The 15,330-nt window shown below is 49.5% G+C and overlaps 1 protein-coding gene across 3 annotated transcripts in view; it reads right to left on the bottom strand.

The window, feature by feature from the left end:
* ST3GAL1 (ST3 beta-galactoside alpha-2,3-sialyltransferase 1) overlaps positions 1-15,330 on the bottom strand; it is a 92,422-nt gene that overhangs the window by 60,531 nt on the left and 16,561 nt on the right. For 2 of the 3 annotated variants that reach the window (XM_045560372.1, XM_045560374.1), the window contains exon 2: positions 11,795-11,948. The gene's annotated coding sequence lies outside the window, so the exon portion shown is untranslated. Of the gene's footprint in view, positions 1-11,794; positions 11,949-12,101; positions 12,238-15,330 lie in introns of those variants that run through there. The other variant, XM_045560373.1, reaches the window with a different exon arrangement.

Here is a 15,330-nt window from a genome sequence, read left to right as displayed (position 1 = left end):
CTGTGCCCTAGAAGCGTCCCTGTCCAGCGAGGGGAGCACTAGCAATTAGCAATCAGTGAGTTCGCTGAGCTATACAAGCTGTCCTCCTCTACCGCAGAGACTGAGTCAAGACCTGCGGTCAGCAAGTGAAGGGGCCAAAACTGTCCTGCCACCTATTTTTGTAAATGGAGTTTTACTGGGACACAATGATATCTATTTGTTTATGCATTGTCTTTGGCTGCCTTTGTGCTATAATGGCAAAATTGAGCAGTCACGAGACAGATGATCTGGCCCACAAAAACCTAAAATATTTACTGCCTGACCCTTGACAGAAAACATTTGCTGCCTGGGGATCTAGATTCTAAGGGCTCCAAGAGCAGGGCCACATTAATCCTCTCTGCCTTAGAGCCTAGCACAGCTTCAGGCACATCAGACACTCCTGTTCCAATGTGGCCAGATGAGAACATGCCACCAAGACAGGGCAGCAGGGACAGTTTCCCAATGCAGGGGGCCCTTGCGTTGAGTTAGTATGGGCCAGCAGACATACTTGCTAGATGAAGAAACAGGGGAAGGGTGTTCCTGACAAAGGGATCAGCCCGTGCAGAGATGCATGGGGTGCTGCAATAAATACCAGTACATAGCAGGGGTGGGCAGAGCACACGGTGGCGGGCAGAGCCAAAGGGGACCGGTGCTATGCTGGGCCAAACATATGCCACTTGAGTGAGAGGGTTCCCCGCTGAGGGAACAGAGCAGCCAGGGAATGGGTTTCTAGCCCTCTCTAGCCACGGTGCGGTGCACCAGGGGACACAGACAGAGTCTGGGCCTCAGTCTCCCAGGTGGCCCCAGTCCCTGTGGAATGTAGCACCCAGTGGTAGAATCTGACAGGCAAACGCCAGGCAGAAGGTGAGCCAGAGAGAATGTCAGCAGTTCTGATGGAGAGAAGACGGGCCTTAGGGTGTTTGGGGGTGCTGCTCCCAAACAAAGGTACAAGGTCGTGAAAATAAAGACCAGCCTGCTGTCCCATTTGGTGGGATAGAAAATCGAAAGGCCCAGCTAATGGGCAGACAGATGGGAGGATGGACTAACTCCCAGGAGAAGCTGGGGACGCCAGGCTCAAGGGGGACATGGGACATCAGGGGATGGGGAAGAGGGGCTCCAGGCCCCGTGATGGGCTCTGGGGTGGTTTCCCAGAGAAGCCTAGGAAGTCAGCAACAGGAAGTCACTGCAGTCCGGCAAGAGGCACAGTGTCACCCGTGGAAGTGCACAGAGTCCCCACAGTCAACAAGGCCCCCCAGGCTGCCTCCCCCTCCTCTCTGACTCACCTACTGGCCCCTCGCTGGCTGCGAGGCTCTTGTGTTCTCTGCTCTCAGGCTCTCCAGGAACAGTCCTCCCTCCTTGGTGCTTGGCAGTGGCCGTCCCCTCCGCTGGGTGCAGTCCCCCGGACACCCACTGGACACATGCTCACCTCAAGTCTCCGCTCTTCTCTCCTCAGCCTGGCCGGCCTTGCCCCCTCCACTGCCAACACTCCCAAATCCTCTTCCCTCTCTCTTTCTCCCGCACTTCTCACCTTCCTGCCTGCCATGCAATCTCCTATTTGTGAGCTCTGTTGTAGACCTGTTGAGCCTAGATCTCTCCAGAATGCCTCCCAGGTGAGCGGCATACCAAGGCCCTCGCTGCAGGGCAGAGCGAACAGCAGGCCTCCGAAGTCCTTCCTAGCTCCAGGGCTCCAGCGCTGCTGTGCTCAGACTGAGGAACCCAAGGCTTTTTTTTTTTTTTTTTTTAACCAATGTGTATTTTCAAAGGCTAAGGGAATGCATATGCTTTGTAAAGCTCACACTGAGAGCTTCCAGACAAAAAGCATTTCAGGAAAAGGCTCCCTGTGTGAGAGGAGGAGCAGCCTGGGGTTTCTGGGGACTTCTTGGGGACTTTCTGGGGCCAGAGCTGTAGGTTCCTTCTTTGATTTCTGCGGTGCCCGGAGCCAGACATTCGGGATCAGGCAGCCAAATGAAGACAGAAGACAGATTCTTCACCAGCAAATAGAGGAAGAGAAGACTAGGATGGCGACCAGGAGTGGTCACCCACCCAGCCCTTGATCTGGGGCTCCAGGGACACAAAGAGGTGAGGCAGGTGTGCAGACCCTGGGGCCCCGATGGCGGGTCTGTCATCTGGGCTCCCGCATGGACGACTATGCTCTGCAGAGCCCTGGGCACAACAGTGGCTGTCCCCACAGTTTCCCTCACTCTTGGTGAGGGCACAAAAAGAAATGGCTCTTAAAATAGTTTGATTCTTAGGAATGATGTGAAATGGGCGACTTTTGCTACAGTAACTCCCTATAATTTTTTGTTGGCTTTAGTATATGTGTAGTATATGTAATATACAGCATAAATACACATGAATGTGTAGTGTATATATGATATATAGTACATATACATTTATACACACATGTAGCATATATATACACGATGTATGTGTACACATAGCCTACACATGTGTATACAGTATTATATATGTATAGATATATAACTTACATAGCATTTAATATGTACCTGGTTCTGTTCTGTGAGCTTTAAAATACTAATTAATTTAACTCTATAATAATCTGTGAGCAGGTACCATTACTGTTACACGCCAAAAAATCATTAATCTGAGTTTCACGCCAAAAAATCATTAATCTGCCATTCTGCGTCTGTAAACCTGCTTGCTCCTGCTTACTCAAAATAGTACCCCCAACACAGAAATTCCTAAGTGACTACAACACCCATCTTCTGCGTAAAATGATTACAGCCCCCATGTTTTGCGTGAAGCTATTACAACACCCATGTTTTGCATGAACCAGATACAGCCTGGAGCCCAAATTGCCCAGATCCTGTTACACCAAAGATAAGAAAATGATATAATGCTTACTCAAGGCTTTTTGTACACATGCTTGCTCAATCTTAATAATTTTCCACCCACAAACTTACAATATAAAAACTTTCTGTTTCAAAGGCTCACTGCTGCACTCTGTGCCGCCTTTGGGCGTTGCAGAGGGCAGTCGCTGGCCAGCTAATAAAGACTCCTGATTCAGCTCAATTCGGCCTTTAGGTGGTCATTTCTCACATCTCAGACCATAACAATTACCGCATTTTACAGAGGGTGGAAGGAAGACACAGAGAAGTTAAATATCTCGCCTGTGGTAACTCAGCTGGTTGCAAGTGGACCCGGGACACCACCCCTCCCTCCCCACCCCCACCAGGCAGCCGGCTTGAAAGGCCACATTCTCAAATACTGCACTTTGGTTCCTAAATTATGTTCCAGGGACCTCTGCAGTCACCAAGGCCCTTCCAGGGAATGCACGATGTCAGAGCCACTTTCATAATTGGCTTTTGTACTTTCCTTCTCTCTCATGTATGTGCACAGTGGAGCTTCCCAGAGGAAATGACAGCTCATTTCACAATGGCCTGAATACAGAGGAAGAGATGAGAACCCAGATGTTTTCCGTTAAGCCCAACATTAAAGAGATCTGTAAAACAATACCACTCCTACTAATTTTTTTTTCTTTTGGTCAGTAGTTATTTTTCACTAAAATGTTATTTATGTTACATGATGGATTTATTATCTTTAAATGAAGTAATAAATATTTAAATAATTCCTCAATGTTAATATTGAATATGCCACGTAATAGATAAATGCCACGAAACAAAAGCTACTGGGACCATCAGCAGTAACAGTGTAAAGGGGTCGGTCCCATCCCCCCAAAGTGTGAGAGCTGCTGTGGGACCCTGCAGCGTGCCGCTCCTCTACACCCCAGTGTCTAGCAGGGCTTCTGACAAGGGCAATCTTGGCAACTTTCCAGGACCGTTCTTCGTGCCCTGATGTAGGTGTATGGCACCCCTGGCCCCCACCTGCAAAATGCTGGACGACTCCCCAGGTGCTGGGACAGCCAACATGCCTCTCCCCAGCATGGAGCAGGACCCTATTTGGGACCGAGAAGAACAGCGTTAAAAGGATACTTCTGCCTGTCCCTTCACTCCCTCCATATTCATTCACTCAAACCGCTAAGGCACTGATTAAGTCCTGGGTCAGAGCTGATGAAGTGTCTGTAAGTTAATCTGTCTTTCTTGACTGTTTTTCTTCAGTGGAATTGCTCAGGAGCCATGGCTGTCTGGATTACCACTGGATGCTGGGATTCAGGGAACCCCTGACTGTCCAAGGGCACTCTGGATTCCATGGAGATCCATGGTTCCTTCAAACCCTAGAGTTCTGCAAAATCCTTCAAGGCTGGGGCACCCTGAGGACCCGGGCAAACGAGCTGCAGATGTTGTAGAAATCCAGAATGTCAGGATCTTTGCGTGTGCTACTTTTCTCCTGTGTACTGCCAAGGCCCCAGTTTTTCAAAGGGACTCGAGTTGAGCCAGGGGCTCCAGTCCAGCCTACACACAGCTGTGAGAGCGCACCCCCCACCAGCTCTATCCCTGCAATTAGCCCCCAAGAAATCAGGAGTGAGCACCTCTGCCTGAACTTCCTGTCTCTTCGTTCATGCCGCCACCCCTCCCCACCCCTTGATCCTCCTGACCTGGGCACTGGGCCCCGCCGAAGGCAGATCCACCTGCCCATGGCATGAGCCCACTGCTGCCGTACCCCAGCCTTTGCACTCGTCCTTCCCCAGTCTCAGCACGGGTCGTGTTCCAGCTCTTGTGCCAGCCTCCCTTCCTCTCTGTGACTTTCCTCCACAGCAAAGCCACAATGGGTAACAGGTGGCAAGAACCCTCAAAACATGTCCAGTGTCTCTCTCCTGGGAACTTATCCCTAGGACATATTTCAAACGAAGGAATATGCTAAAGGCAACACAGTGCTATTTACCATGATGACGATAATTATATGCATTGATATATATTACATACAAATAAGCAGCAACAGAGAGGGACGGTTACTTAAATATGGTACTACCATATTTAAGTATGAAATATGCCACAACCATGTAGCATGATAACTGTTCACGGCAATTCCAAACACCCCCTGAGTGACCCCTCCTGACCCAAGTACTAAAGATTCAGTGGGGAAGGAAGTGGCCCCTGCCCGCAAGGAGGTTCCGTTTAGATGTCTGTCCATCTGCTGAGGCTGCAAAGTGCAGGAAGCCCATCCCGTTCTATTCAACCATGAGAAGCAGCAAGGTCATCTCCCCAGCCCCAAGGCCTTCCCTTCCTTCTCCTTTTCTGATGGCCAGTTCTCTAGCCCAGAGGATATTTTTAGTGCCTGCGAGAGTATTTACATGCAGAGCGTTGAGCAAAATGGTGACAGGTCTTCCTGCACAGGCCCGTGGATAGAGTAAATAGCACAGGAGCTTGTCAGATGGATTTCAGACAGGCCAGCCTTGGCTTCCCTCCCATCTCCTTCTTCTTCCTCCCTAGCCGCTCATAACAGAAAGAGCACGGCCATTTTGGCAGGGTGTGTTTGCTTAACTTAATCAGAGGCACGAAGATCTACACACAGCAGGTATTCTGTATTCTGGTCGGCACACAAGGCAGGGAAGGGGGCCACATCCAAAGTTAAAGGACCATGACCCTACAGACATGGGGCTCTCCCATTTCCAGTTCTCTAAAAGTTGGGGACAGAGGTCAGAGGAGGAGGTGTCAAAGGCTAAGGAAGTGGAAGAGGAGAGAAGTGATCCCCAACGGGGCCCAGGCCTGTGTCCAGCCAGCAGAGTGGCCAGCTAGCCAGACCTCGTGTTTATCAAACCAGCAGCTGGGCTGGCTCTGTGTGGCTGACACAGCCAGTGGACCAACGGTGCCTGCCTTCAGATGGCCGTTCTCAGTGCTGGAGATGCAAAGTTGGACGTGGCCCAGGAAGTCCAATGACAAAGGAGCTCCCAGCCTAACAGAGGAGATGGACAGGCACATGGGCCATTCCCAGCAAGAGAGTGAGGTCAGTGAAATGAAAGGGAGAGACATGCAGGGGATTTGGGGGCTGGAAAGGGGGGAAAGAGCCCCAGAAGAAGCAATGCTTGCTTTTTTTGCTTTTGTTTTTGTTTTTAGAGACAGGGTCTCGCTCTGTCACCCAGACTGGAGTGCAGTGGCACAATCATAGCTCACCGTAGCCTCTGACTCCTGGGCTCAAGTGATCCTCCTGCCTCAGCCTCCTGAAGAGCTGGGGTTACAGGTGTGAGTCACCACACATGGGGCCTCAAGCTGAGTTTGGAAGAAGGGATGATGACTCACCAGAAAGGCTGCAGAGAAAGGCATTCCAGGTACAGAACGGCATGTACAAAGTTCACATACCAAGCCCCGGAGGCATGACAGGCACTTCGTGTGGGGTGAGGGGAACGCAGGCTGTATCTATGGTGTACCTGTGTCTATATCCACAGCCATATATGTCTATGTATCCTATATACAATCCAGGATGTTGGAGATCGCTATATGTCTAGCAGGGTATTGTGCTTTACTTTATTGTACTTTGTAAATATTGCATTTTTTTCGTTTTTTTGTTTTGTTTTGTTTTTTACTAGTTGAAGGATTCTGGCAACCCTATGTCAAGCAAGTCTATCGGCACCAATTTTCCAATGGCATCTGCTCACTTGGTTAGCATATTTTAGCAATAAAGTATTTTTTAATTAAGGGTATGTACATTGATTGTTAGACATAACATGGGTGCACACTTAACAGACTACAGTACATTGTAAATGTAACTTCTACATGCACTGGGAAACCAAAGCATTCGCGTGACTTGCTTTATTGTGATATTGGCTTTATTGCAGTGGTCTGCAATGGAACCTGAGATATTTCAGGGGTACGCCCGTGTTAACTTATTCAATCCTCGAGGTTGGTGCTATTGTTATCTATTCTGTCCATCTTGTGGATGAGGAAACTGAGATTAAGAGAGGACACTGTGACTAGGGTGGCACGGTAAGAAGCAGCAGTGTGACTGGAACTCAGGCCACCCAACTTCAGGGTCCATGCTGTGAGGACTCTGTGATTAGCAGACGGTGGGGTGGGGCAGGGACAGCAGAGAGGGGCTGGGGTTTTGGGGGGCCCCAGGTCATGGTGAGACTTGTCTGTCGTGCTAGAGGTTCTGCACTCTGTTCCGGGGCCATAAGACCTGTGGGCATTGAAAGGAGGAAGGACATAATGGGATGCTCTTCAGGAACAAAGGTTATCTGTCAACTCACAAATACTTATCCGCTAGGCATAACTAGAATAAAAATTAGTCTTTGAGAAGGGATCAGTCTGTGGGTTTGGCTTCTAGAAGCACACAGAAAATTTCCATAGGGGCTTCTGGTGGTCCCTCTCTTCCTGTGACACTGGTGTTGTCATCAAGGCATCCCTGGCTAGACTGGCTCACCCTGGAGAGTCCATTCTTTCATGGAAAAATGTCCTTGCTGCAGGCAGACAGCCTCCCGAGCCGACGGGGAGGGAGACCCTGGCTCCTGTCCTTGCAGTTCATCATGTCCTGCACCATGAGGCTCAGCTATAAATCACAGTGACAAATATGTCTGTAATTTACTCAGCACTTACTATGAGCCAGGCACCGTGCCCAGCTTTTTGAGTCATCATGTCATTTAATCCTTACAAAACCCTAGCAAGTAGGTACTATTATTACCTCCTCTCTTACAAGATGGGGAAACTGAGTCTCAGAGAAGTGGAATACTCACCCAAGCTCCTAGAGCTGGGGAGAAGCAGATGGGAGGGTGCCAGGTTTGTAACTCCAGGCCCACTTTCTTGAACTCGCTACAGCTTGTACATCTCTGCAGCATCCACTTCCTCTGGGGTGTGGGATTAGCCCCATTTTATCAAGAAAACAAGGCCCAGCAAGTTAAGATCACATAGCAGGCAAGCAGCAGAGTCATCTCCAAGTTTGTTCTTATGAATCCAGCACCCTTGCTTCCTCTCCCTCTGGCCCGGCTGTCAACCAGGGCTGGATCTTTGAGCACCCAGGGAAGGTGCTTCCTGCTGCTAGCTGCCGTGGTTGCAGCTGGCCGGGGCCCGACCTTTCCAGAAGATGGTAATGATGAGAGTTACGACTGCAAAGCCTCTGGCCAACAACTGAGCAGAGCCTACACTCAGAAGTGCGGAAGGTCTGTGGGTCCCCTGGTCCATTTTACAGATGAGGTAACAGGTGCCAAGGGGTGGGGGTGCTGGGTCTGAGGGCCCTGGGGAACCACTGATGGCTTCTGGAAGACAGATCTCATGCACTAGGGAGGGAGAAAGCATAGGCAGAGAGCTTACTGCAGGCTGGGCAGTAAGCTCTGTGACAGCAGAAACTACGTTTCTGTTCTTTGACACTCCATCCCCAGCGTCAGGCACTCAATAAAAACCTGTTGAATGGATGTGTGAATGAATGAGGCTGTTACAACCATCCAGGAGAGGGTACAAAATACGGACAGGGAATCCAAGCCCTGTTAACACTTAGTCTTGCTGTCTCTGGGCACACATAATTAGGCATCCCACCTTCATCCCTAATAACCAAAGCATTTTACCACGCTGACAGAAACTCTGTATGGAGCAAACACACATTATTCCATTCTACGGCTGTATTTTATTTAGCCAATCTCCTCATCTTGGCCATTCAGAGTGTTTCTAGTGGACTGATGTAAAATTAGGCAGGAAGTGGATGGGGCTCTGGAGATAGGCCAAATGCCTTTAAAGCCCAGCTCTTGTATTTATTAGCTGTGTGACAATATGTAGGTTACTTAACCACTCTGTGCCTCGGGTTCCATCATCTGTAAAATGGGGAAATGACAGCAGCTAGCTCCCAAGGCAGCTGTGGGGGTTAAATCTGTCCATGTGTGTGGGGCTGTTAGAAAAGCATCTGACCCACAGTGGCCTTGCAAACATTCCACCAGCCTACACGACCAGTTCAGCTGATTCCTTAGAATGCAGTCCCACAAGTGGGACCACTAGGTCAGCCTGCAGAGCTATAAGGAAAGTGCCTTTGAAAATCCCAGCAGCACTAAGGCCAGAGCTCTTTAGCCCTATTCCCTTAGCCCAAGAACAAGGACTCAGAGGTCCCAGATGGGGAGTAAGTCCACCCTACTAGAAAGCACTAGAGTTCCCACTGCCTCTGGCAGGACACAACCCCCTTGTGCCCAGTTCACTCCAGCAGGCACCAGGTACCCCGAGAGAGAAGGCATTCTCCCTACTAAGCCCCCAAGCCCCTCAACTGTACCCCACTTTTCTATGGCTTGCATTTCATTTTAAATTCATGACTTTGTATTATTTTTCCTTAAAGAGGACTCGCAAACTGTACAAGCTTCAGGCCCCACAGAACCAGAATTGCACCTGCATATTCCACTGGTTTGTTAATGTGCCTGTTTTTCCCATTAAATTATTAGCATCTTGAGGACATAGCTCTTGTCCTATTCCGTTTGACCTCCAGGGCTCAGCAAAGTGCCAGGGACTTGGAAGTCACCCAGAGAGTATTTGTTGAATGAACGAATGAATGAATGAATGACGAGGAAGGAAGGAAAATCACAGCCAGCATGGGAAGCTCGGTGCCCCTTCACCCCACTCATTCCATTTGGATCTGTCTTTAAAATCACCCTGTGCAAGTGAAGCCTCCCCCTCCCGCTAGCCTTTCAGATGCTCAGGTCTGCCCTCTCCCCTGTTCCTGCAACTGTTGCTCTTTTCTTAAAGGTTATGGGCACCAGCTCCTCACTGCCGCCATTTGAATATCTGATGATGGCCAGGATGTCCTCTTATCTAATCAGAATGCCCCAGCCTGCTGTCCTTCTCTGGGCCAGCTGATAACATTTCCTTTTATTGGAGGAAATGCTTGAGTTCTGAGAGACAGTGTCCATGCATGTGACTCTGCCAGGGAGGAAAACAGGCCTGGCTCTTCGTGGGAGGCCACAGCCCCCTGGAGGGGAGAAAATCAGTCCCTGCCTATCCTCTGATCTACAGCCTCCCTGCTGTTATCTTCTATCAGCAGTGTGACTTGGTTCCAGAAACATCTCCTGGAGAGCCCCCCCCATCAGCACACCCATGCTGTGTCTTCCCCCAGGTGCCCTGCCCCTGCCTCTCATATGTATATTTTTCCCTATTTGCTGGGGATTTCTTCCCCTTCCACATACCTGGCTAGGACCTTTGTCAGCCTAGAACAGTGCCTGGCTCATTGAAGGAGCTCAGAAGCATCTGTCAATGCCGGCATGAAGCCAGCGTGATCAAGTGCACATTCTGGGTGTGTTCTGCCGGGATCTGGGGATGCAAATGTTCCGCCGGGATCTGGGGATGCAAATGTTCTGCCGGGATCTGGGGATGCAAATGTGTTTACACTAAGGCCTCCCTGCTGAAACAGCTCTCTCAGAAAACCCCACTGCAAGAGAGGAAATGCTCCCTATGCGGAGAAGCCCAGTTCTATAATTATACCCTCGACCGGATCAAGGTCTTTGCAAGCACAGGACAGCAGCCCTCACCCCACGGAAACCCTCACACGCATATGCGTGTTCACTCACTGCCACGTGCTCCTGCACATACTCCCTTACAGGACCCCGTCAGAGTGACGCAGACCATGCACATGGTTCCCGGGCAACGAAGGACGTGGTGTCCATCTGCATGTTTTGGCTGGGCTGCTGCCAGGAGGCCCAGAGACCTCTGGTCGGTGAGGACAACAGCTGCCCCCACCTTCTGCTCTAGTTTTTCTCCTGGGACAGTGGTGTCTCCCTGTGCCTCTTGATCAAAAGCTGACAGGCAAAGAGGTGCTCACTGTAAACTTGCTATTTTAATAGCACAAGTTAATTTCACTTTGCACAAGTTAATTAGCTCTTCACAGTCCTGGTTTTATCCTCTGTACTTGGGCCACTGGGTTGATGTTATTATAGCAATACCAGCCAGGGAAAGGGTCTGGAACCTGGCCTGATCACAGCGTAATAAATGTGGTGGCTGGTGGTGGTGTTGAGAGTGGGAGTGGAGTGACTGTTCACCGTCATTCAGACAGACATGAATCTCACGAATGTTCCAGCGTCATCAGTGTGAACTCATGGTGGGTTTAATATATAGATAGGTCAGTTTAGAAGTGACCTGGATGATATGTGTACTGTGGCTGACGCGTGTACTATGGATATCTCACACATCTGTGCACGTACACACACACTTTCCAGACGCCCCAGAAACAATGCTACCCCAGTAGCAACAAACACACTGAGTCACATGTTGGCTACTGAGCACGTGAAATGTGGTAAGCATGTCTGAGGACTGAATTTGTAATTTTATTTAATTTTAATTAATTAAAATTGCAATAGCCCCATATGGTGCACCTCCACGTGGACAGCTCAGCTCTAGACCAGGGTTGCCACACTTTTTCTGTTAAGGACCAGGGAGTAAATATTTCAGGCTATTCAGCCACACTATACTCTCTGTGGTAATAACTCTGCTGCTGCGGTGTGAAAACAGCCACGGACAATACCTGAACAAATGAGCGTGGCGGTGTGCCAGCGAAGCTTTATTTAAAAATAGGCCAGGCCAGACTTGTCCCACAGGCCACGGTTTGTTGATGCTCGCGCTAGAAACACTAGGCCTTCTTCGGGATGACAGGCACTCGTCATCAAATGATGCTCCCAATCCAGGTTTTTATTTACTGGTGTTCGTGAGAGCTCAAAAAGCTCTTCTTTTAAGAAAAAGAGAGGCTGCCTGATACTTGAACAGGTCTGCATTTTTCCCCTGAGGGAGGATGTATTTCCCTTCCGTGGGCACTCGTCTTTATGGGCTACCTCTGGGAGAGACAGGCCGCGTCACAAAGAGACCAAGAAACAGGGAACACCTGCCCTACCCCTGCAACGTCATCCACAGAAGAAACCAGAAAGACAGCACACCCCCCTTGTGCTAGAGACAGACTAGTCACTTACCTCAATAGGCTGAGTGACGTCCATCTCTGGTCCACAGCTGGGATTGTCCTGGCCAAAAAGCTTAAAGTGTTTGCTCGCTACAGCTCTTGGCGGCACTAATTCCCTCTCCTTGGCATTTCCGGTTCAGGAAGTTGGGGTCTGAAGATGGTATCAGCTAGAAGGGAAGAGGACAAACATCTAAGTCAGTTTTGACATTTAGTTCATCCACTGCCTTTGTAAGATGACTCAAGATAATGAAAAGACATTCACCCACTTGTTCCACTCACTCGCTCAATTATTTATCCATCAATATTTTTTAAACAAGCACCTGTTCTGTTCCATGCACAGCCAGCCACGAGCCAGGACAGGAAGTAAGTCATAACTTCTACCCTCAGGGAGCTCAGCCCGGCGGAGAAAACAGACAAACACACAAACTGTTCAGGGCAAGGTAATACAAGGAGGTGGGAGAGCGACACTGAGGGGAACTGAGGAGGGAATGACCAAATCAGTCTGGAAGAAGAATTTAAAGAGGAGGTGATCTTTTCAGCAGCTCCTTGAATAAGGTGCTATGAGATCTGCTTGGCAAAAACTTGAGGAAAGTGTCTCCAGGGACAAGGAAAAAGAAATATGTAAGACATGAATGTGCTAACAAAAGCGTGAGATCAGGGAGGAGGGATAAATCATGCTGAGACCACTAAGAAAGGGCTCTCTGAAGGCTTCTACGGAGAGTACGAAGATCAGCAGGACCTCTCAGCTCTGGCTGGTCCCCAGCCCTGAGACGTGCACACCGTGCATTTCCTAATCCAATCCTCCCCTGAAATCCCTGAGGTGGTCCCACTTTGTCCCATACAGTGGCTGGGCAGCAGAGGCTAGAGAGCTTATGTGAGTCAACTTGCCCAGAAAGACAAGGGCAGGCAGTGGCCGGGACCAGACTACAACAGAGAACATCCCATTCCCGCCAGTCCCAAAGTCTTCATCGTAACCAACAGTGCAGCAGTGGGCCCGATTGGCCGGGCCACGTGCACGCACACCCCCCTGCATGTGGCTTTGCCTGCCCTTCCAACAGGAGGTGGAGTCTATTTCTCCACCCTTTGAATCTGAGCTTGGCCATGTGACTTACTCTGCCCAATGGCACAACATGCAAATGTGGCACAAATAAATAAACATGTGGCTTACAAAGTGCTTATGCCTAGAAGTTCCCCTCTGGCTGCCGGGAGTCATTCTGCAGCCACGGTAACAGGCCTGAGCTAACTTCCTGCAGGAGGAGAAACCACCTGGAGAGAGGCATCCCAGCCGCAGGCTTGTGGGTGGGGCCATCATAGGCAATCCTACCCCAGCTAAGCTCCAACAAGACCAGAAGAAATGCCCATCAACCCACAGAGTCAGGGGGAATAATAAATCCTTGCTGTTCTAAAGCCCTAAGATTGGGGCTGTCTGTTATGCAGAGAAAGCTAACTGATACAATCACCAAGGTATCTTTACAACCCTGGCAAAATGATAAGCTTGCTTGTTAGGAAGAAAGGGCTGAACTTCTTCCAAACATGTTGGTGACTGTCCAGAGACAATGAGGGCCAGAAGGCAGGGCCTTGGGCAAAAGGCAGAGTGGGAGATTCGAGAGCTATTTTAGAGGTAAAATCAACAGGACTTAGTGACTGACTGAGCCCAGAGTTATTTAAAGGTCTGCGTCTGTCTGGGTCTGGAAACCATGTGTGCTGTTGACTATAAACAGATTCTATCTGGCGCCTGCTGATGGGGGCAGGATGTTTATATGGAAGAGACACAAAAGTGGCCAGAGACTGAGCAGTTAGGGCTCAGGGGCGGGGAACAGAAAACTATAGGAAGGCAACTCTTCCTTTGTAGCCCATTGTCTGAAATGAGAATTAAGGCAGGTGCTCACTGCCACAGCCTCCTAACTGGTCTTCTATTACCTCCCCCTCCAGAGCCACCCCCTTCTCTTTGCAGTAGCCAGTGGGATCCTTGTCATTTGTAACCCAGGCCTTCCTCCCTCCCATCACCGAGGGTGCATCTACCCTGCTTACCACTTTTTCAGCACAGCCCAGCACACCGCTTGGTGCATGGGAGAAAGTCAATTGCTATTTCTTGAATGAGAGAGTGACCAAAACAATTCAGGTATCACACTTCTAAGATGTTTCCTTTGACACACCCCCGTCCAATGTTGGGTTAGGGGCCCTCCCTTGGGGAATCTATGGCTTCATTCGTGTCTTTATTCATTCATTCTTTCATTTAGCAAGAACTTACTAAGCACTAGGCATCACCTGAATCCTAGTGTCAGGTGCTCTCTCTAGACCAAACCCCTTAGAGGTGGAGAAGGGGGGTTGTGTTTTATTTATCATTAGATGTCCCCACCCTCACCTCCACTGACTATTGCATGAATACAGCAGGCACTAAATGATGACTGGTGAATCAATGAATGAATGGACGAACAAGCAGATGAATCTCAGAGCGTCAGTTGGGATGTGGCTGATTTATAAATGTAGCAGGAGCCTACAACCAAGTTTGAGTCTTACGCATGCTCCATCTCACTAAATAGTTGATAATCATCACAAAAAAACTGCATGCATGTATGCATATACATGGATACATATTGTAATTGCTCCACGCCGTAAGACATACGGGGGATATCTATGAATTAAACTAAACACGGAGATGGGCTCTCAGCTGAGCCTCAGATGTCTAACTCCACAGCCTGGCACCTGCAGCCACCTGTGATCTTCGATTAAAGCCTAAGACTCTTCTTCTTGGGGCAACGCATAATCCTAAACCAATTCTTTCCCTGGTCTTGAGTTGGCTTTAAAAAAATAAGTTGGTCATTGTGTTGGATTCCAATCCCCAATTGGCAAGCTTGCAATCTAGGGGCTTATTTACACTACACCCCTGTGCCCCATGTGGCCTGCCTGCTGCAGCCGCAGTTTCTCAGCCTCTCGACTATAGCACAGGGGCGTTAAACACACAGGGAAGGCATTTACGGCACTGCCTTTCTACCGACGATCCTAGAAACAGCCTGGTACTACTTAGATGTCCATTGTTTTTTAGTTTTAACATGACCCTGACCACCTTTCCTGAAGTGTCACGTTGAAGCTCTCTTCTCACCCATGCCCTGTTGTCATCCTTCTTTCTACATTGGTTCTCCACTTCCCCAACCCTTCCAAGACTGATTTCAATTAAAAACAGCTAAACTCTCACCACCGAAGAAACATCTGTGAAGTGTGTTCATGCACATGAGCGACACAAGGAAGACAAATCAGACATAGTCCCCATTTGGAGAGGCCCAGAAAAAAAAGCTCATGTGACTCACCAAGATCACAGTTAAGGAAAACAAGGCCTGGAGAAGTGGCTCCTCCACCGGACAGCGGGACAGCAGCACAGCTGGACCATGGGCCAAGGGCCCTAGACTCTGGGTTCAGTGTTCCCACAACCAAGCTGACCTCCTCTCATCCTACCCCAGCCACTCATCCCAACATTTCTACCCATCCGACTGGCAGCCTCGAGCACCAATGCAGGACCCAAGCAGGGAACTGCTGGGCTTAAGCCAGGAG

This window comes from Lemur catta, chromosome 9, assembly GCF_020740605.2.
Source record: "Lemur catta isolate mLemCat1 chromosome 9, mLemCat1.pri, whole genome shotgun sequence".
Classification (NCBI taxonomy): domain Eukaryota; kingdom Metazoa; phylum Chordata; class Mammalia; order Primates; family Lemuridae; genus Lemur; species Lemur catta.
The sequence above is the reverse complement of the archived record's forward strand: the minus strand, read 5'-3'. Positions and strand labels throughout refer to the sequence as shown.